Consider the following 22,153-nt stretch of genomic DNA (forward strand, 5'->3'; position numbering starts at 1 on the left):
TGCTTGGACAGGTACGTGCAACCACCTCGGTACTAGATCCTTGCCCCTCTTGGCTAATAAAAACTGGCAAGGAGGGAACAGTTGGCTGGGCCAAGGAAGTGATAAATGCCTCCTTGCGAGAGGGAGTGGTCCCCGGTTGTCTGAAAGAGGCAGCAGTGAGACCACTCCTGAAAAAGCCTTCGCTGGACCCAGAGGATTTCAGCAGCTACAGACCAGTGGCGAACGTTCCTTTCCTGGGCAAGATCTTGGAACGAGTGGTTGCTGTCCAGCTCCAGGCACTATTGGATGAAACCGATTATCTAGATCCATTTCAATCGGGTTTCAGGCCTGGTTTTGGCACTGAGACGGCCTTGGTCGCCCTGTTTGATGACCTATGTCGGGAGAGAGACAGAGGGAGTGTAACTCTGTTGATTCTCCTTGATCTCTCAGCGGCTTTTGATACCATCGACCATGGTATCCTTCTGGAGAGGCTTGCGGAGTTGGGAGTTGGAGGCACTGCGTGGCAGTGGTTCTGCTCCTACTTGGAGGGTCGTCTCCAGAAGATAGTGCTTGGGGAACATTGCTCGACACCGTGGGTACTCCAATGTGGGGTCCCGCAGGGTTCGGTTTTGTCTCCCATGCTTTTTAACATCTATATGAAGCCGTTGGGTGCGGTCATCAGGAGTTTTGGAGTGTGTTGTCACCAGTACGCTAATTTATTTATTTTATTTATTTAATTTAATTTATATACCGCCCTAAGCCCGAAGGAATTGCGGCTTGCCTGTCAGGGCAATGCCACTGCGTATGACAGGAATGAATAGAGACAGAACGCTAGAAGTGGTGAAGATGACACGTAGCTCTACTTCTCCTTTTCATCTTCTTCAGGTGAGGCGGTCAATGTGCTGAACCGTTGCCTGGACGCAACAATGGACTGGATGAGAACTAACAAACTGAGACTCAATCCTGATATGACTGAGATGCTATTGGTGGATGGTTTCTCTAATCAGATGGTGGATACATATCCTGCCCTGGATGGGGTTACACTCCCCCTAAAGGATCAGGTTCGTAGTCTGGGAGTCGTTCTAGGCTCTTCCCTATCACTCGAGGCCCATGTAGCCTCGGTGGCACGGAATGCGTTCTACCAACTTCGATTGGTAGCCCAGCTACGTCCCTACCTGAGTAAGGAGGATCTTACATCAGTAGTACATGCTCTGGTAACCTCACGTTTGGATTACTGTAATGCGCTCTACGTAGGGCTACCTCTGAAGACGGTTCGGAAGCTACAGCTGGTGCAAAATGCGGCGGCCAGATTGGTAACAAGAATGAAGCGATCTGACCATATAACACCTATTCTGGCCCGCTTGCACTGGCTTCCAATACGCTTCCGGGCCAGTGTTGGTATTAACCTATAAAGCCTTATACAGCGCGGGACCTCGATATCTGTCGGAACGCCTCTCCCGTTATGAACCGGCTTGTGCACTATGGTCTGCTACGAAGGCCCTCCTCCGGGTCCCGACCCATAGGGAGGCCCGGAGGGCGGTGACAAGATCAAGGGCTTTCTCAGTGGTGGCCCCCGAACTATGGAATAGTCTCCCTGAGGAGGTCCGCTTGGCGCCGACACTATCATCCTTTCGGTGCCAAGTTAAAACCTTTCTCTTCTCCGAGGCATTTGAATTAATTTTTTTGTTAATGATTGTAATGTTTGTAATTTGATCTTAGCCTATGCAGTTTTTAGATTGTGAAATTTGATTTTAGATTGTGATGTTTTTGTACTATATTGTATTTTATTGTATTTATGTTCACCGCCCAGAGAGCTATTGCTAGTCGGGCGGTATATAAGTTTTAAAAAATAAATAAAATAAAAATAAATTAATATAAAGCTAATAACTATAATGAGGAATTTTAGAATCAACATCAAGGTGGCAGGTCATTTGAGTTCTCATTCTTTTTCCTTTTTTTTGTCTGCCTCCTGCTACAAATCATCCAAAATGGGTCACCGTTGATTAACAACGGATACAATTAAGAATGTCTGTGAAAGTGTTTCCTCTCTATAAATATGTGCAGATAATGTTGTTCGCTCCTTCATTTTTCAGGATGAGTAATGCAAGCTTTCTCCCTACTGCTGCCTGGCTTGTTCACCAGATGACAATATTCACAGCATTGAGAGAGGCCTCAATTCCCACGCGGGCCATGCTATCCAATCCACTATAAGGATATGCACAGTGATGACAGAACTGCTAGGAGTAAAGCACCAATGCTTGTAACAAGTAATCTGAACCAGGGCTGGGGGGATAGACAGAAAGGCAACCTATTCTTCCCTCGCTGATTCCTTCATTAGTTGATATGTAGGCTGCTTTTCTCAGGCTTTACTTCCTTCCTCCTTCATCTTGTTGGATACATAGTGTGTGTGAGTGCTAGCCTCATGACTCTGTAATGTTAGTCAGAATGGCTTTGTTGCCCAGTGTAATAAATATTAAAGTTCGTTATTCTTTCAGCTACCAGTCTTACCAGACTGTTCATTTCTGCATCTGCTGCAATATATACCAAACTCCAATAAACACAAATTCCAACATAATGGTTGTGGTGACAAAACTTTACCTCCCAGAAGTTCTGACTGGATGGACCAGAATTTGATTTCATCGGCATGACAAAGCATTCATGGAAGAGAAGTCCTGTGTAATGCTGCAAAATTAAGACATTTGTGGAGGATAGTCTCTCAGTAGTTCTTAGATAGAGAGCCAGTGTGGCATAGTGGTTAGAGTGTTGGACTAGGACCTGGGAGACCAGGATTCAAATCCCCACACAGCCATGAAGCGCACTGGGTGACCTTAGGCCAGTCACTGCCTCTCAGCCTCAGAGGAAGGCAATGGTAAACCCCCTCTGAATACAGCTTACCACAAAAACCCTATTCATAGGGTCACCATAAGTCGGAATCGACTTGAAGGCAGTATATTTACATTTAGTTCTTAGATAACGGGAAGCTTCATTTAATGTACCAGGGCAATGTATCTTTGAGGCCTACATATTGGAGACATTGGAAAAGGGATGTCAAGGCTGACATGTACATCCCTTGCTTTGTGGTCTTCCAAAGACATCTGGCTGGACATTGTATCAAGAAAAAATGTGGCCTCAGTGGTATAGCAGTAAATTTTAAAGTCCCCAAGAGGAATTAGCCTGGAGTCCATTGAATTCTGCTCTATCAACCTCAGTGAATGCACACACACAATGGTTGATTTTTGGTTTTACTGTTTTTTAAAGGTTTTTCCTGTACTTTTATTTGTTGTAAACTACTTTAATGTTTTTTTTAAATGAAATAGTATACAAATATTTATGAAACCATGCTGTCCATGCACACAGAAGCACTGCATACTTATTAAAGAGCATATGCCGCACATTCTAAGAAATCTGGTTGTCATTTTCTGCACTTGGCCTTCTGAGGAAGTGACTGATGGTTATATTATTTATTAATCCCTGGGTGCATTGGAAAGCTTTATCATATCTAATTCTGATTTATATATTTTAACATAAATCAGATCAATTGATATGTGTTTTAATGGCTGACATTGCCTGTTTTATTTACAATGTTATGACGATAGCATTATCACACATATATATGTGTGTGTTCAATAATGTATTGTATGTACACATGTGTCAAAAGTCAGGGTGAAGAGGTATGTCGTCAGCATACGACAAAAACTGTACACTGAAGATGGGGAGGGAATTCTTAGGGGCTGCCACAGAGAATGGCCTCTTCAGGGCCACCCCCCTGGAACTACCATGAGGTGGACCTACCATGAGGGCCCCTTCTGCCAATCTCAACACCCGAGAGGATCTGCAGGAAAGGAGGCCGTCTTTTAAATATGTGAGGCCAAAATTGTTTAGAGCTTTAAACACAAGTGTGAGCACCTTGAATTGGGCCTGAAAACAAATAGGTGTGTCAACCAAAATGGAGACAATAGTCAAGAAATCAGAAGGCTAGGACTGGGGAGGGCAGCTATGAAAGAACTAGAAAAGGTCCTCAAATGCAAAGATGTATAATTGAACACTAAAGTCAAGATCATTCAGACCATAGCATTCCCAATCTCTATGTGTGGGTGTGAAAGTTGGACAGTGAAAAAAAGTGGATAAGAGAAAAATCAACTCATTTGAAATGTGGTGTTGGAGGAGAGCTTTGCGCATACCATGGACTGCGAAAAAGACAATTAATTGGGTGTTAGAACAAATTAAACCAGAACTGTCACTAGAAGCTAAAATGATGAAACTGAGGTTATCATACTTTGGACACATAATGAGAAGACATGATTCATTAGAAAAGATAATAATGCTGGGGAAAACAGAGTAGAAAAAGAGGAAGGCCAAACAAGAGGTGGATTGATTCCATAAAGGAAGCCACAGACCTGAACTTACAAGATCTGAACAGAGTGGTTCATGACAGATGCTATTGGAGGTCACTGATTCATAGGGTCACCATAAGTCGTAATCGACTTGAAGGCACATAACAAACAAATTAGTCATGTCTATTAACTTCAGTGGGTCTACTCTGAATAAGACTAGCACTGGATAGTAACAATAATATAGTAGTAATACTAGTATTGCCGCCCTGGGCTCCTGGTGGGAGGGCGGGCGGGATATAAATCAAATAATAAATAAATAAACAATAAATAATAATAAACAACTGAGGATTAGAGTGTGGGTCTTTTGAAGTGCTTGGGATCGAGGTGCATTCTATAAGTTTTCTACCAGGCTAGTATCAACACTTCAGTGGTGTTATAGGAACATAACTTTTAAGGTTTAGAGAACAAGGCCACAACTCCGAAACAATCAACGGAAGGCCATCCTCTTCAAATGGATTGCAGCAAATTTGGCTTTTACAAAACGTAGCCAACAGGCTAAGAACATAGCAGCTGTAAAAAGCATCAGACTCTTTCCAGAGGGAGGATGGGGACATTTGGCAGAATGAGCTGAAGTGTATGGGAAAATACACGCAAGGAAAGAAAAGGAAAGAACAAAAGTTGGGACACAAAGTTCAGATAAATAATAGAACACATTTTCAACTATGTACGGAACAAGATTTCAGGTCACAGGGAGCAGGAAAGGCTTCTATAGAAAAGGCGAAGGGTCCTGTTTCTATAAAGAGAGGCAGACACATTGCAAGGACGGGGGGGGGTTAAATGAACATTTTGCTGGCAAACAGGAGGAAATGGACTTGTTTGTGGGAGAAAAATGAAATACCAAAGGAACTCAGGGTCGCGTAAGAAAAGGTGACGGAGAAATTAGAATCAGTGTAGTTTTTCGGAGTTAGCTGAGAGGAAGAGGCCGTCCCCCAAAAAACCACCCGAATGCCCTTGCCCGGAGGGAGCCCTCTAGTAGATATGGATATACAGTGGCAGTAAAGACTAGCCTTTCTCAAGAAAGTTATTTTACTTGAGTAGTTCATGGAGGGTAAAGCCATGAGTGGCTACTAGCCATGATTGCTTTGCGTCACCTCCTCTGTTGTAGGCAGAATGCCTCTGAATACCAGCTGATGGGAATCAGAAGTGGGGAGAGTGCTGTTGTGTTGAAGTTCTGCTTGTAGGCTTCCCATAGGCATCTAGTTGGCCACTGTGGGAAAAGGATGCTGGACTAGATGCAGCTTTTGCCCTGATCTTAACGATTAACCTATTCATTGTTGAATGAGCTTTGATGGACTTTTAAGTTGCCACAAGACTCTTTTCTTTCACTTTTGCTGTAACATGGCCATATCTCTAGAATATGATCACCACAGAAGGCATTGGGTGTAAGACCTGTTCAGGCATTCCCCATCATGTGAAGGGGGGGGGAGAGCAGGGACATTTCCCCCTCTGTCACATTCCCAACAGCTCTGCCCCTGAGACCCAAGGACCTAAATTTCCTGAAATAACACTTATCTGCATATAGCTAGAACATTCTTCATGTGATAAGTGCTGTGTGCCTCTTTGCCTTAACTGCTTTGTAGACTTCATCCTTAAGTAGAAATATCTAAAGTACTAAAATACCCCCCCTAAGTTTCTGAAGAAATGCAGCTCTTAGGAGCAGAGCATTTTTATTATCATAAATGCTGCCAATTTTAAAGGTAATAAAAAGAGTCTAATAGCCTGGCGCCCTTGGGATCAGGGCTGTGTCTATATCAGTAACTTAAAATTTTGCTTACTGTGTCAACCTCCTGAGATATCCATCTGATTTGAATTCGGGGGGGGGGAAGCAGTCCAATAATGCTGTTCATGGCAGTGATGATATCTTTATTAACCTGCCAGGGGTGAAAGCTCAGAGTGGCAAAAATTTACTGGTGGAAACAAAATTATTTAGGTTAGTCAAGGCCAAGGGAGGATCGCAAAGAAACTCCAGGAAGACTTTGGCAGGCTGAGTAATTGGACAGCAGGACACCAAAATAATTTTCTGGGTAGGCAGACAGACTGTGTAGAGCAGTTTAAATTACTGGGAAACCCTCATGAGATCTGAGTTAAGTGGGGAGGTGGGGAGATCGAGCCATCATTTCAGGCAGCTCAGTGAGGAAGTTGGCTCAGCCTGTACCAGCAACAGTCACAAACGCAAGAACATAGGAAGCTGCCTTATACCAAGTCAGACCAATAATCCATCTAGCTCAGTATTGTCAACACTGACTGGCAGTGGCTCTCCAGGGTTTCAGGCAAGAGTCTTTCCTGGCCCTGTCTGGAGATGCCAGGGATCAAAACTGGGGCCTTCTGCATGCAAAGCAGATGCTCTACCACTGAGCAATGGTCCTTTCCCAAAAGCTTACGTTTAAGATGAACCTGGAGGCTTTGTACAAAAGGAACTATGAGCAGAAAATCGCGTACTTCAACTATTGCAGTACATGAGGGACAGTCCTGATGTTCTGGTTCCCATTCCTGGCAACTCACTGCCTCTATTGATCCTTATCACTGAGTTCATTGGTTTCGTATTAATCCTAATATGTGTGTGTGTGGGGGGGTAGGGATGGGGAGAAATTCAATGCAGTTCATAATTAAAGCCAAATTTATCAAATTCGCACTTTCTGAAACAACAGGAGGACCAAAGCACAGCCATCCTTTGAAATTCGCACTTATCTGAATTTTGCAATGCACTTCCTCAACTAAGCAATGTTTGCAAGAATGCATATATTGGAGGAAAGTGTGCATAAAAATGAATGTATTGGTGAAAATAATGTACAAAAATGCATCATATTACGAGAAATGGCTTGCAAGAATGTCTACATTAGTCAAAATTACATACAAAAATGTGTTTAGCAGGAGAAATTCTCACTAAAACGCTGGAGAATATTCATGAGGATTTTTTTTTAAAAACCGCAAATTGCTGCAGAAATGTGGAGAACGAAATATAAGATTGGAAAAATGAGAAACTGAGAGAACTGAAATGGACAGATCTTTCCATCACTGGGGGGGTGGGGTGGAATTTGAACATAAAAAGGGTCCTGCTAGATGAGGCCTATCTAGTCCAGCAGCTTCTTTTCTATGGTGGTCATCAACCAGATCCCTATTGGAAGTCTGCCAGTGAGAAAGGAGAGAAATAGCTGTTGTTCCATGGTGACTAGCATTCAGAGAGATGGTAACCTTTGATAGTGGAGGTAGCCTAAAGATACCATGACTGGTAGGTAGCCATTTATGGTTTAAGCCTGCTTGAATTTGTCTAATGCCATTTCCAAGCCAACTAAGTTGGTGGCCATCACCACTACAGATTAAGGTAGCAAGGTTCCCCAGTTTAATTATGCACTGAATGATGAAGTACTTCCTTTTGTTTGACCTGTGTCTCCCATCCTTCAGCTTCATTGGATTTTCACAGAGGCATCAAAATGTCTTTTTACTGTGTCTATGCTGCTGTCTTAGGGCAGAATGACAGGCTATTTTGTCATACTTTTCCAGGTTTTTTTCTTTAAATTTCACCTGAAGACTTTGGGAGCAATCCAACTTGAGCTTATGCCAAGCTGGGGGGAGTTGGATGTGGCTGACCTGGCAGGCTCCCGGCGCTACCAGGCTGTGCCAACAGAAGCCCCCCATCCCGGCTGAGCCATGGCAGCACTGGGAACCTGCCAGCACTGCTGGTGGTCCACAGGGGACGGCCAGTCTGACGGAGAGCCAGTGGAAGCCAGTGATAGCCCCTAAAACAGGGTGTTCTGGGGGCATGGCAGGAGAGGAGGCATTGGGGGGACTTACACCGCATCCAAGTCCCCCTCAGAGCGTTCCTGTGGGTTCTGATCCAGCCCAAAGTTCCACCGGCAAAAAGGCTGGCACAGTAAAATTATTCCACAGGGAGGATTGACTCCCTGGTAGGCCTGTCTGTGGGAGCTGGCTCTTCCCTTCTGGCTCCCGCATACAGCTCCTGATGGAGCCTGTGTTCAGCCAGGCTGGTGGCTTCAGAGCGGCAACTGGATGCCACGGAGCTTTCCACTGGCTCCTCCTCCGTCAGCCCGCCTCCTGCTGGCTACCCCTGAGTTAGATTGCTCTGCCCATCTGGTAAAACAGCCACTGGTGCCTTCAGCCTGAGAGGATAATCAGTGGGTTGTGGGGTGCTGTCTAACTCTTTCCTTCGCAGCCATTTCTCTGCCATTCTTCCCCAGCCACTTTTTTCCATGGGTGAAAAAAGCAGCTGGGTATATAATCTGAATGTAGACAAATAGCTGGGAAGAGTTGAATTAAATGGCCTTCTTTTTCCTTCCCTCTCCTCTTTACTGGTCCTCTGCTAAATCTGAATCCACCCACACAACTGCTGTTCTTGACAAAAGAAAACTTTCAAGGGAGTGGAATAATAAAACTACATGTAACGTGTACTTAGGAATGGGCAAATCTGTCAATTTTTGTTTCTCTCAGTTTCTCAATTTTAAGTTCAGTTCTCCAAATTTCCCCATCAGTTTGCTTTTAAAAAAAGATCATAATTAAAAATCATCACCATTTTAATGAGAATTTTTCCTACTACAGAATTTTCTGTCCACAATTTGCCTAATATACATTTTTGCAAGGCAATTTTCTGTAACATAATGCATTTTATATGTTACTTCCAGTAATATATCCATTTATATGCACACTTTACCCTAGTATGTGTACACATTAATTGGCTGGAGAACTGCATTGCAAAATTCAGAAAAGTGCAAATTTCAAAGGATGGCTGTGTTTTGGTTAGTGTATTCTCGCAAAGAGTGCAAATTAGACTGGCTCACCTTTAAATGTGAACTGCACTGGGATTTCCCCCCATCCCTGATGTCATTAACACCACTTTCCATACCTTCGAGTGATCTGGTCAGACAGTGGAGCAGCTTTGTAGCCAGCCTTCCTTGTTGGGTGGGGCAGCCACATTTCTAGATGGGGGATTTGGGGGATGGAGAGAGGCACATAGCACCAGCCAATTCCCCCCCCGCCCACTGGTGGAGAAGACATGAGGACCGGGTCAAGGGAAGGAAAAGGCAGTGATCTTCCCCTGATTGGATTTTTTGTTTATTTGTTTCATGAAGAAAAATGATGCTATGGATACAGTGAACAGGGCTGGTGCCAAAGGGCAATGGAATCGCTGCTGTGGATCACAGGGAGGGAGCTTCTGAGTTGCCCACACGTTCCCTCGCTCCACCTACCTACCTCTCCTGTCTTTTGTGGCTGCACGTGCTGTGCACACGGGACTACCATTATCCAAGATGGCAGCTGAGGTTTCCCTAAGGTGCTGATGCCCCTGCTGCCATCTTGGTTGATAGCAGGGATGCATGCATGTAGCACACATGCATGCCAACAACCAAGATGGCGGTGGAGGTTTCAGCACCTTAGAGAAACCTTGGCTACCATCTTGGTTAATGGCAGTCCTGTGCACGCAGTGTGCAAAGCAGCAAAAAACAGGTGACAGAGGTAGGTGGAGTGAGGAAATGGGAGGGTGGCTTGGGAGCTCCCTCCCTGTGATCCACAGCAGCGATCCTGCTGCAGATCATGGAAGGGGAGCACAAGGCAAAGTAGGTAGGTGGGGCATGCATGCTTGCGCATGTGTGCCAGGGCCTGGTGCCCAAGGACCCCGGCATGCCTGGCACCGGCCCTGACAGTGAACAAGGGGATACCAAAAAGTATTAACTCCTCCTTGAGGGTCCCTCCTTCTAGTCTTGTTCCTGATCTTTAGATTTTCCTTCCTATTGGACAATCAAGGGAAAACATTTAAACTGGTTGCTATATAAAGGACTAAGTAAGTGATTGGAAACTAACTGTGGACAGCAATTGGATTTTTTTTTTTACTGGTTGCTGGATTGATTTTTCTGCCCAGAAACTCTGAAAAGGCCTCATGTTGCGCTACACACAATGGGAAAATCAGAAATTAGGTTCCAGTTACAGCCTATGTGGCCAGCCAGCTAGCTAAGTGTAGTGTGCACAGCAGTGTTCCTATTTCTCTGGGGCTGTTTTCATTCTTTGCAATCAAGTACTCAATAAAAAAGAAATATGGCTGCTATGATTGTGAGTATAGTGAGTGTTTTAAAACAGTAAAAAGTAACTTAGAGTAGATATTTTTTCAGATAACTTTAAGTTTCTTTCACTTTTGAACAATAAGCACCCAATTCTGCTCTCCCCTTCATAATAACTGCATAATAAACAAACTCTTACTTCTTACTACAGGCAAACAAACATGCTTCTTCATTACTGACTGGATAGAGAACACAACTGAAACTGAAACAGCAAAGGAAAGCCCAAAGGGTGGAGTTTAACTCTAGTCCATAATACAACATTCTAATACACAACTCTTCAAGGGTCATGTTACTATACAGGCTGGGTTTTTTTTAGGAACACCTAAGTCAGGGGTGGGGAACCTCCAGGCTCTGGGCCAATCATAGTCTTTCAGGGGGTCCCATTTGGCCCTCTAGGCCATTTTCCCCAACTCATGCCCACCTGCACATCTGTGATGTCAGAGGATGGCCAAGAGGACATGGCTTAATCCTCTCTTGGCTGCACAGTCCTGTTCCCAGTAAGGAACAAGATCACACAGCCAAGGCAGCAGCATTTTATCCCCATTCACCAACTGAGGACAGTTTGAAGCCCAGTGCAAAAGTGCCTTTTGAGGCAGCTCTTGGTGCATGAGCTACTTCAAAGAGGCTTTAAGACAGCTCCTGCACTCCCATTTTCTCAAACGGGAGTGCAGGGGCTGCCTTAAAGTCTTTTTCAAGTCTCCACGATCAGGGAATTAAGGGGAATGGTGGGGAGACTTGGAAGAGGCTTTTCCTTGTCTTCACCCTCCCCTTTTAAGTCCCTCATCATGGAGAATTGACAGGGAAGTGCAGGCAGACTTTGAAAAGGTGTTTCCAAGTATCCCTCCTTCCCCTTATAAGTCTGTGATTGTGGAGACTTAAGGAAAACACAAGGGATTTTGACAGGTTGGCACCCTGCCCACCAATCGTGATCTTATGTCATAATATGACTGATATGTGGGCAGGTTCCACCCACCTGTCAAATTTGGCCTGCAAAGGACATTCTGATAAAGGTCTGGCCCACAGAGTTAAAAAGGTTCCCTGCCCCTGACTTAAGTGATTATAGGGTGATTGTGATCAGGAAAAATCCACCCTCAGTCAGGGAAAGTCTTGAGCAGACTTTGGGGGGCTCTTCCCGATGAGGTTTTTGTTGTGTACTCACCCTGACTTATTCACTGATTTTTTCAGAGGCTCCTGTTCTTAAATTGTTCCTGTTCTCAAAACAAGCTTTCATTCTTTACATGGGGGCTGTCACTGTCTGTCGTGTCACAAATTAAAAAGACAATTTAAAAAAATCTGGGCGGGGAGCACAGCTCCGGAGATGCACCCATTTGCTCCACCCTGGCTACAGGGCTGCAGTGGAGGCTCTTGCACTAATTTGCAAGCAGTTAGCCACATCAATCCCCTTTCCTTAAATTTCCGGTGTTCTTGCACTTAACAGCTCTTTCCTGCTTTCCTTTATCTCTTCCCCTCTATCTTATCACTCTCGCTGCCTGCTTGACTCTGATGTATATGAGTCCACTGCACTGATATGAGATAAATGCATCAGCCAGTTCATCCTCTATTATTTCCTTACCCAGGGATGGTAATAAGCACTGTGCTCAATTGTCCTAAAGGCACTTCTGAGAGGGCAGCAAACTCTGACTGCAATAAATATAAAATATTTAAGCTCCTTTCCTTCTGTGTAAAGCTGTTTGGAACGCACAGTGCAAAATCATTGAAGGTCATGATCAAATTCAGAATACAGACTACAGAAGCGCTTCAAAAAAAAGTGGGGCAGCTCATTTATTTATTTATTTTTAAGCTCAAGGCAATTAATCTTAGTTTTAAAATGATAAGCAAACCAATATCTCAGAACATCCAAGAGCAACCTCTTAACAATAAAATCTCTGCATCTCACCAAGGCTGGCATCACCGCTTGGCATCCTTGGGCAGCTTCCAGGGCCCACTGTGCTGGGGCCCATTTCAATTACCCACGATGACCCAGACTGACACTGTATATGGTGCATTGTGGATAATTAAAATTACAAACAGTTTTTAGACACTCAGTGTGGACTACAACCCTGAGGGTGGCCAGATGTCCGGTTGTACAGAGGACAGATCTCTAATTTGACAGGCTGTCGGATGACATTTGTCTAGTTGAAAGTCTGTCCAGTCCAAGTCTGATTTAAAGATAAAGAATCCTACAAAGGACAGCATCAGTTAGCAGTACCTGGATAACAGACTGAGCAGGCACACAGGCCACCTGGTCACAGGCTTTCCTGCTAACATGTGATGTATTGCATTTCTATTTAAATGGTAGTATTTCTTCTTAAATTGTCATCCATAACTATACACTATACCTACAAATGAGTACATGCAAATTTTATGAAAAATTGTGCCAGGAGGGTGATGCATTTCCTCTTTTTTGAGGATGTAAGAGGCTGCATTCAGACAGCAATTGGTTCCAATTTCCCAACATTTCCCTACCTGATAATCTCCACAATTTATTTGATCTTTCATGCAATGTAGAAGCCACTTCTGGAAATCTAGCAGAATATAGCTTTCATTTCCATGTTAATGGCTTCCAGGAACAAAAAATCCATTTGCAACCCCATCAACCTGGAAAAACGCGGGAGTAAAGTGACAAAATTTGGGGCAGACTATCAGCATATAGTTCTTTCCTGCGGTTTTCGTGGGGGAACAGAAGCACGCATGTGTGGAAAGAGTGGGGGAGTAGTCACATGTGCAATGATGTTCATCGTTGTGTCACACCACGCCCACCAGGGTGAATGAAATCTAGCATGACACGGTGGTGTATCGATCAAAAAGCCACCTTTCCATAATGCAACAGGTACTGCAATGTTAAAAGAGTGTTAGAAATCAGGACAGAAGTGCCACCATTATAATCAGTAAAACTAAGGCAATCAAACCCATGTCTGAATGCAGCCAGAGTGGCCACTCTACTGAAGCAGTGCTGCTGCTATCCACCATCACTGGCAGCAGGTAATCCCACTGGGAGGGCACCAGCAAAGGAGCAGGCCCACTGGAAGGCACTTTACTAGGGAAAGATGGGGGCTCAAACCTGACACCAGCCCTGATCAAACTAGCTTTTACAACAGGAAACCTATGCATTCGAATGTGGGATGCACTAAACAGCTGCACAGCAGCAGGGTAGGAGCCAGTTTCAAGCAGAGATGCAATGGTTAGGAGGCAGTAGAGACTGGTGGCTCAGATGTCAGTGACAGGGTTTTAAACTGAACTTTCAAGCTCCAAGGTGCTTTTCAAAGTTTGGACTAAAACCCGGAGCGGATTCAGTGCCCCGCTGACATCAGAGTCACCTGTCTCCACTGGCAGGAGGAGAATGCACAGCTCTTCCCTGCTTACTGCTCAACTAGCCTTTCCCCCCCAGTCCCTTTCCCACTCCTTTGGGATTGGGTGGCTTCAGATTCAGAAGAAGACCAGCAAAAGGGGGGGGGAGGGATGAAGATCTGTTTAACTCAGTTCTTCCCAGCTGTTTGCCCACATTAAAATCATATTCCCAGTTGCTTTCCCCCTTATACCTACCTAGTAAGGTTGGCCGGTACTTGTATCCTTCCCATCTACACCTTCAAAGTAATGAGGTTACATGAGGAATCTTGCTGCGTAAAGATTTCTTGCAAGGAGGCGAAGAAGGCCTGCAGCCCAGTGGCAGAGCAGCTGCTTTGGATGTGGTAGGTCTCAGGTTTAATCCCCACCATCCAGGTAGAGCTAGGAATGTCTTGTGCCTGAAACCCTGGAGAATCATTGCTAGTGGTGAGTGGGCTTGTGTGTTTATTTATTTATTTATTTATTTATTTATTTATTTCATTTTTAGACCGCCCATAGCTAGTAGCTCTCTGGGCGGTGTACAAAACAGATTAAAAATACAATATTATAATAAAATCAATCACATATATCAACAACAATATTAAAATAAAACGTAGACATAAACATTAACATTAAAAACATTAAAAAGATTAAAAAGCAGATGGAGATGCATATTGCAATGAACCCTGTGAGAGATGCTGTCGGAAGTCATGTACTCCCAGGAGGATCACCCATGGCAGTAAGGTCAAGGGAGAGGAACCAGACAAAGAACGATCCAAGAATGTCTTCAATGGCAGAACAGGCAGAGGATAACAATGTGTATGTTACAACGGCTGTGAAGGCAGATGAAGGCTGCAGCAAATAAAAGACTTCCAATCGTCGTGGTATCTATGCCATTGGATCAAAGCCTTTTTCTGTCAAGATTGTGTGTTGATTGTTGTGCGCCGATCTCCCCACATAAAACAAATTCACGCACAGGTGTCTTCCAACCAAACCAAACCAAAAGTCCCATGGCAATCAGTGAATGGCGACCGGGGCAGGACTGTGAAATCCGGAAGCCCCTAGTCATGGACTGGCACATGGGTGGTGGATACAGACTCAGTCATCCTGGCTCAAGGACCGAGGCTGTTGAGTAGTGTGGCAGCTATATCCACGACTGAGCAGTCCTATTCAGGATCAACTCTGCTTACTCTGTATGGGGAGGGGGCTAGAAAAGGTGCCCTAAACATAGCCTGCCTCATCTCTCTCCGACTGGATTACCGCATCCAGTGGGGTCACCACTTAGTGGTTGCAAAAGACAATTGAACTTTGGAACATGGAACATACGGGCATTGCTGGACAATACAGATAGTGAACGTCCTGAACACAGGACTGCCATCATCGCGAGGGAGTTGAGATGTTTTAATATTGACACAGCAGCACTCCAAGAAACTCGAAGAGCAGGACGACAACTGAAGGAGGAAAAAGGAGGTTATATCTTCTTCTGGAAAGGACTGCCTGAACAAGAATGACGAATACATGGAGTAGGCTTTGCTATTAAAAATAATCTTGTGAAGCTCTTGTCAGAAGTCCCTACTGGCATTAATGAACGACTCTCAACTCTCTGATTAAAACTCACCAAAAATGAGCAGGCAATTATTGTAAGTGCTTATGCACCAACATTAGATGCTGATGAAGAAGACATCAAGGAAAATTTTTATACCCAGCTGGACACCATCTTATCAGAGATACCTAAGGAGGATAAAATTATCCTCTTGGGCGATTTCAATGCAAGAGTTGGACGTGTTTTCAATTTATGGCCAGAAACCATTGGGAAAGAAGGAGTTGGCAATAGCAACCTGAACAGAATTCTACTTCTGACTAAATGTGCAGAGCATAATCTTGTTATTACAAACACACTCTTTCACCAGAAAAATAAATTTAAAACATCATGGAAGCACTCTCGGTCAAAACACTGGCATCTCCTGGATAATGTAATTGTCCACACCAGAGATCGCTGTGAGGTACTCCTCACTAGGGCCATGACGAGTGCCGATGACTGCTGGACAGATCACTGATTAATTCGATCCACTGTGGCCATTAATATTGTTCCTCAATGTAGGCTCCAAGGAAGAAAACCAAGGTGTAAAATAAACATCCATGCTCTTCAAGATCCTATTAAGTGAGCCTGCTTTCAAACAACTCTCAAGAAACATCTACTGACGGAACTCCTTTAAAATGTCGAGGAACACTGGATTAAACTGAAGACATCCATTATTGCAGCATGTGAACAAATTTTTGGATACCCAGAGCTTGGAAAAGTTACTTTTTTGAACTATAACTCCCATCAGCCCAATCCAGTGGCCATGCTGGCTGGAGCTGATGGGAGTTGTAGTTCAAAAAAGTAACTTTTCCAAGCTCTGTGGATACCAAACTAAGAAACATCAGGATTGGTTGAGAATGATAGTGAGATTGAACATATTATCGACAAGAAAAGGAAAGCCTTCCAGATATGGCAGAAAGACATTAACTGTGCTGCTAAGAAAAAGGCCTGAAGAACTAGAGAACTTAAGAACGTCTGGTGGATAAAGAAAGCTCAAAAAATCCAGATGCTTTACAGATGCTCATGATGCACGGGACTTTTTCTAATGCTACAAAGGCCATCTATGGACCAACAAATTACAGTACAAATCCCTTACGTTCAATGGATGGTGACAAACTTCTTAAGGATAAAGAGTCTATTGCACTACACTGGAAACAGCATTACCACGACCTCTTTAATCGTAACTCTATTGTGGCTGGTGAGGTCTTCTCACAAATTTCACAGCAACAAACTAGAGACGAGTTTGCAGTATTCCGTAATTTGGATGAAGTCACTAAAGCCATCAATCAAATGAAGAACAACAAAGCTAGTGGACTTGATGGGATTACTGCTGAAGTCTTTAAAGAAGGTGGGCCTGAATTTACATAACAACTTCATAAGCTCATCGAAAAAATCTGGATGAGGGAGGAGATTCCAGAAGACTTTAGGGACGCCATAATTTTCACCCTTTTTAAGAAGGGCGATAGAACAGATTGTGGGAACTGTCGAGATATCTCTGTTCTTGCTGCCACAGGTAAAATCCTTGCAAGGATCCTCACAAATCGCCTCCTACCAATCTCAAAGGATGTCCTCCCCAAATCTCAAAATGGTTTTCCCCCTTCCAGGGGGACAGTGGACATGATCTTCACTGCACAACAGCCGGGAGCAGAATCAACCTTTACATATGGCGTTTATTGATCTGACTAAGGCCTTTGATACTGTGAATCAAATCGTTCTCTGGATCATACTTCTGAAAACTGGATGCCCTGATAAATTAGTGAATATTTTGCGACTCTTTCATGACAACATGATAGCAACAATTTTGGACAACCATGGCTTTCAGAGCGATCCATTCGGAGTCGGATCAGGCATAAAACAGGGATGTGTCATTGCTCCTACCTTATTTGCCAACTTCATTGCTATGATTCTACACCTTATTGAGGGGAAACTTCCTACTGGTGTGGAAATCATACATCGAACAGATGGAAAGCTTTTTAATCTCAGTAGGCTGAAAGCAAAAAGTAAGGTAATGTCAATCTCTGTCGTAGAACTTAATATACGCTGATGATAATGTAGTCTCTGCACGCTCAGAGAAAGATCTTCAAATTATCCTAAATGTCTTTGCAGAAGCATATGGAAAGCTTGGGCTCTCACTTAATATTAAAAAAAACCAAAGTGCTTCATCAACAGGTGCGAACTAGTCCCCCTGTAGCACCATCACTCCAGCTTAATGGTGTGATGCTGGAGAATGTTGATCACTTCCCCTATCTTGACAGCCATCTCTCTGTAAAAGCTGACATCGATGCTGAAATTCAACATCGTCCGAGCTTTGCGAGTGCCGCATTCTCCCAAATGAAGTGAAGAGTGTTCAGGAATTGGGATCTTCGCAGGGAGACCAAAATGCTTATTTACAAAGCCATTGTACTACCGACTTTACTGTACACCTGTGAAACATGGACCATTTATAAACGCCACTCCCAACTTCTTGAAAGATTCCACCAATGCTGCCTCCAGAAAACTCTGCAAATTACTTGGGAAGATAGACGGACTAATGTTAGAAAAGACAATAATGCTGGGAAAAACAGCAGGGAGTAGAAAAAGAGGAAGGCCAAACAAGAGATGGATTGATTCCATAAAGGAAGCCACAGACCTGAACTTACAAGATCTGAACAGGGTGGTTCACGACAGATGCTATTGGAGGTCACTGATTCATAGGGTCGCCATAAGTCGTAATCAACTTGAAGGCACATAACAACAAAATCTATGGAAGGTCAAGGGAGCCTAACCCATGGACTATCATAATTGTTGTTCGTAACCCTGTTCATACCCCTTTGAGAAATGTCTCTATGTTCTTTGGTTCCACTGTAGCTCTGTATTTATAGTCAGTATGAATTCTCTCTACCTGAAATATCTCATGGATTTACCTCCAGCACCATAAGAATCTATTTGACCTTTGGCCTTACTTTGTGAGATATTGTCTCCAAATTTTTGAGGGTATTTTTAAAAATCTATATAAAAAAACTCCTTCTTCATTAAATGTCCTCTCTGCAACTTAGTGAACTCAGCACTGAGGCACTCTTACTCCTGTTGCCTCAAGAATTTTGTGGATATGAAACATTTCATGGATAACTGATCTTCTCCACTCAAAGCTTAGGAGAAGTGTGTTTCTTCTTCTTCGCTTCTTTTTGAAGAAAGCAGAACTTTAGTTTCTGATTCAAAATTTTACAAGAGGGCTGTATGTCTCTGCTGCCTCATACACTGTTGCTCTGGACTCATTAATATTGTTCCACAGGCATTTAAGCCAAGTATTTATGACTTTGCATTTAAGTAATTTATGACTTTAAAATTTGAGTTCAATGCATGAATAACAACTTTAAATCACAACTAGTTTTTCTCTTTTCTGAAAGAGCACTGACATTTATTGTTAGTCCAGTTAAGGAGTAGGTGCTAACTTGCATGAAATAGCTGTGTTGTGTGATCAAGGGATACCCAACCAGAACATCACTTCCACAAATCTGTGCAGTCAAGCACACAATCAGCACAATGATCACAGAAACAAAGCATCAGAGACAGTTTTCTAGGCCATCTCATATGACCTCTTCAGAGCTTGGAAAAGTTACTTTTTTGAACTACAACTCCCATCAGCCCCAGCCAGCATGGCCACTGGATTGGGATGATGGGAGTTGTAGTTCAAAAAATTAACTTTTCCAAGCTCTGCCTCTTGCTGTACATAGGAAATCCAGACTCTAGAGCATCCCCAGCAGATGACTGTCCAACCTCTGCTTCAAGACATCCAGTGACACAGAGTCCATCATCTCTCTAGGTAATGGGTTCCATTGCCAAATTACTGAATCTCTCTGTTTCAAGGATTTCCAGGCTTGAAATGAAAGACTTAGTCTTAGCACGGACTTTAGGTGCAATTAGGCCTCAGCATTCTCTTTGGGTACAGAATGGAAGAGGGGTTTGCAGCCTTGCAATTGGCAGGCAGTATGAGGCCTCTGGATTGGCCAGCATTAGTATAAAATAAATCAGGGATAGTCAATGTGATGGTCTTCAGAAGTTGTTGAACTACACCTTCCATGAGTTCCAGCTAGCATAGCCAATGATCAGGAGGATGGGAGCTGTAGTCCAAAGCATCTGGAGATCATCACATTGGTTACCCGGTACAAATACTAGGAGCCTGGTCTTCTTTCTTTGCTTGATGAATGGAATGGTACTGTTTTCATTTTGGTGACCCCAGGAGCCCTGAGATGGAAAACAACCTCTGGGTCTTGGGCAGGGGCAGCTAATCTGGTGTCCTCCAGATTTTTTCTGGAGTACAACTCCCATGATCCCTGACCATTGGCCAGATTGGCTGTGACTTATCAGATTTGAAGTCCATAACATGTGGAGAACCACAGCTTCCCCATCACTGGTTCAGCTTTCTATGTCCCAGCTGAAAGTCTAAACATGGAAGTCAGAGCCCAGTACAGTAATCCTTGAACTTTGGATCTAGCAGGTACATACTCCAGGAATGCTGCATCCCACAGAGTGTGAAATTTGCTGAACAGAGATTAGCTACTAGCAATCAGGAAGCAATGGACGCTTAAGTAGGAATGGCAAAAAACAACACTTAATCAGCTGGTATAGCACAGTGGGGAGGAGAGCCTGGATGGGAGTCCAGAGTCTGTGAGTTCAAATCCCCTCTCATGTCTCTTGGGTGTCAAGGGCCAGCTAAAGATCACCCCCACAGGGAGTGGCTCAGGGGTTACATGCCCTGCCACCTGTGCAGCCGTGAGCAAGCTGCATAGTCCCAAGGAGCCCAGTTGCCCCCCAGCTGGCAGTTGCGGACAAGGAAGGGGCTGGCTTGTGCAGCTGTGGCAAGCTGAGCAGGCCCTAGCCTCAGAGGGAGGCAATGGTAAACCCCCTCTGAAATGAATACCGCTTACCATGAAATCCCTATTCATAGGGTCGCCATAAGTCAGGATTGACTTGAAGGCAGTCCATTTCCATTTTCCATTTCATGGGAGGAAAGAGTTTTCCAAAGGAGAATTTGTGGGGGGCAAACTGTACTTAATCTGTCCTCCCCCTGCTGCTTCTCCCTGGCAATTCCTAGTGACCACTGATGCTTTTAACCATTTATTCCCCCACCTGAACCCGAAGACCAGAAATAGGAGTAGGAGTATTGATTTTCTATCCACAGCGTGTAGTGTAAATAAGCATCATGTAATGGGCTGCCTCATGCCCAAATGTGCATTGCAATGTAGATGATCATCAGTCTGTTGCGTTCTCAGACCGGCTAGGAACTCTGTGTGCAAAAGAAGTTGACCTACACATCTCCCTTGCTGGATCAGGGTGTGGGTATTTGTGTCTGTGCACCCCTACCTGTAAGGCCGGCTTCAGCATCCTCCTCCTGGATCCCAGGGCCTCTGTGTGCCTAACTAGATTTAGTGATTAAATTAGCACAAAGAGAACATGAAGCTTAAAGTTGTAAAATGTGAAGACACAGGCAACTAACTTCTTCATATTGTCACCAGCCAGTGTATACAGGTGCCATATTCTTTGCTAGCCGTGCAGCACACTGAGAGCCGACGGAAGGGCTGTTCTATTAGTATAAATCACTCACATCCATTCACAGTGAAATGGAAGGGGCTATTTTGATCGTTCGTTCTCACGAGTTTGGGGCCATATCCTGCTGTTTCCCAATGATGCCTGTGATCTGAAAAAGAGACAAAGGGGTCAAACTGTTGCCTCGGATCATAAAGTAAGTCGGTTTCTGTGCCTGACTAAAGCCTGCATTTTTTAATTAGGCAGTTAGGCAGAAACATGTTCTTCACTCCAAAACAACTCCCATAGTGCACCACCACTGCCAATACCACCAACAATCATTTGCTCCAGAAACTAGGCTTACCAAGCAGAGAGGCACGATTGGCACCTACCTCAGTGGAGGCTTTGAATGGACTCTTTCACTTTCTCCCGTATAAGTGAATGGTTGCCATTGACTTCTATAGAAAAGAAATTAAAGAGCAGCACTTGCGGGTAAAATCTGCCCACTGTCGCTGACACTGGGTAGCTTATCCTTAACTAGTATGACAGTGTAGTGTAGTGGTTTGACGACTAGGATCTGGGAGACTAGGGTTCAAATCCCCACACAGCTATGAAGCTCAGTGGGTGACCTTGGGCTAGTGGAAGGGGAGTGCAAGGCAAGGTAGATAACTGGGGTGTGCGTGTGTGTGTGTGTGTGCCGGGGCCCACGACAGGCTGGTGCTCAAGGGCCCCGGCATGCCTGGTGCCGGCCCTGACCAGTTGCCAGGAGTTTATACCAGTTTCTGAGAATCATAAGTGGGGGGAGCGCTGTTGCCCTCAGGTCCTATTTTTGGCCTTGCCATAGGCACCCATTTGGCCTCTGTGAGAACAGGCCTTTGCCCTGATCCAGCAGGACTCTTTCTACGTTCTTATATTTCATTGTTCTTCTAACAAGGACATAGACGGGAGTCAAAAAGAGAGAGTTAGCAATTTGCTTTCACTTTGGGTTGCTGCAAATTCCACTGCTAAATTCCACTGCTAAACAGGTGAGCTGCTGTCCAGTTTCCAAACAGACTTGCCTGTTTGGCCACGGAAATTCCTGGAGCAACAGGAGGGCAGAGTTGTGGGAACTGAAGTAACATTCCAGCTGGGTGTGCCGTTTTCTTTTGTGGCAACCATAGACCTTTGGATCTCTGCCTACGGATGTTAACAGGGAGGTTGTCAAACACCTGGCAGCCCAAAATACGTTGGCTGCTGGGCAGCATGTGACTTGGTGGCTCACCAGTTGTGGCAGGCTTGCCCACCAGCATGCATACTGAATTCAC

The sequence above is a fragment of the Rhineura floridana genome, chromosome 1 (assembly GCF_030035675.1).
Source record: "Rhineura floridana isolate rRhiFlo1 chromosome 1, rRhiFlo1.hap2, whole genome shotgun sequence".
Classification (NCBI taxonomy): Eukaryota; Metazoa; Chordata; class Lepidosauria; order Squamata; family Rhineuridae; genus Rhineura; species Rhineura floridana.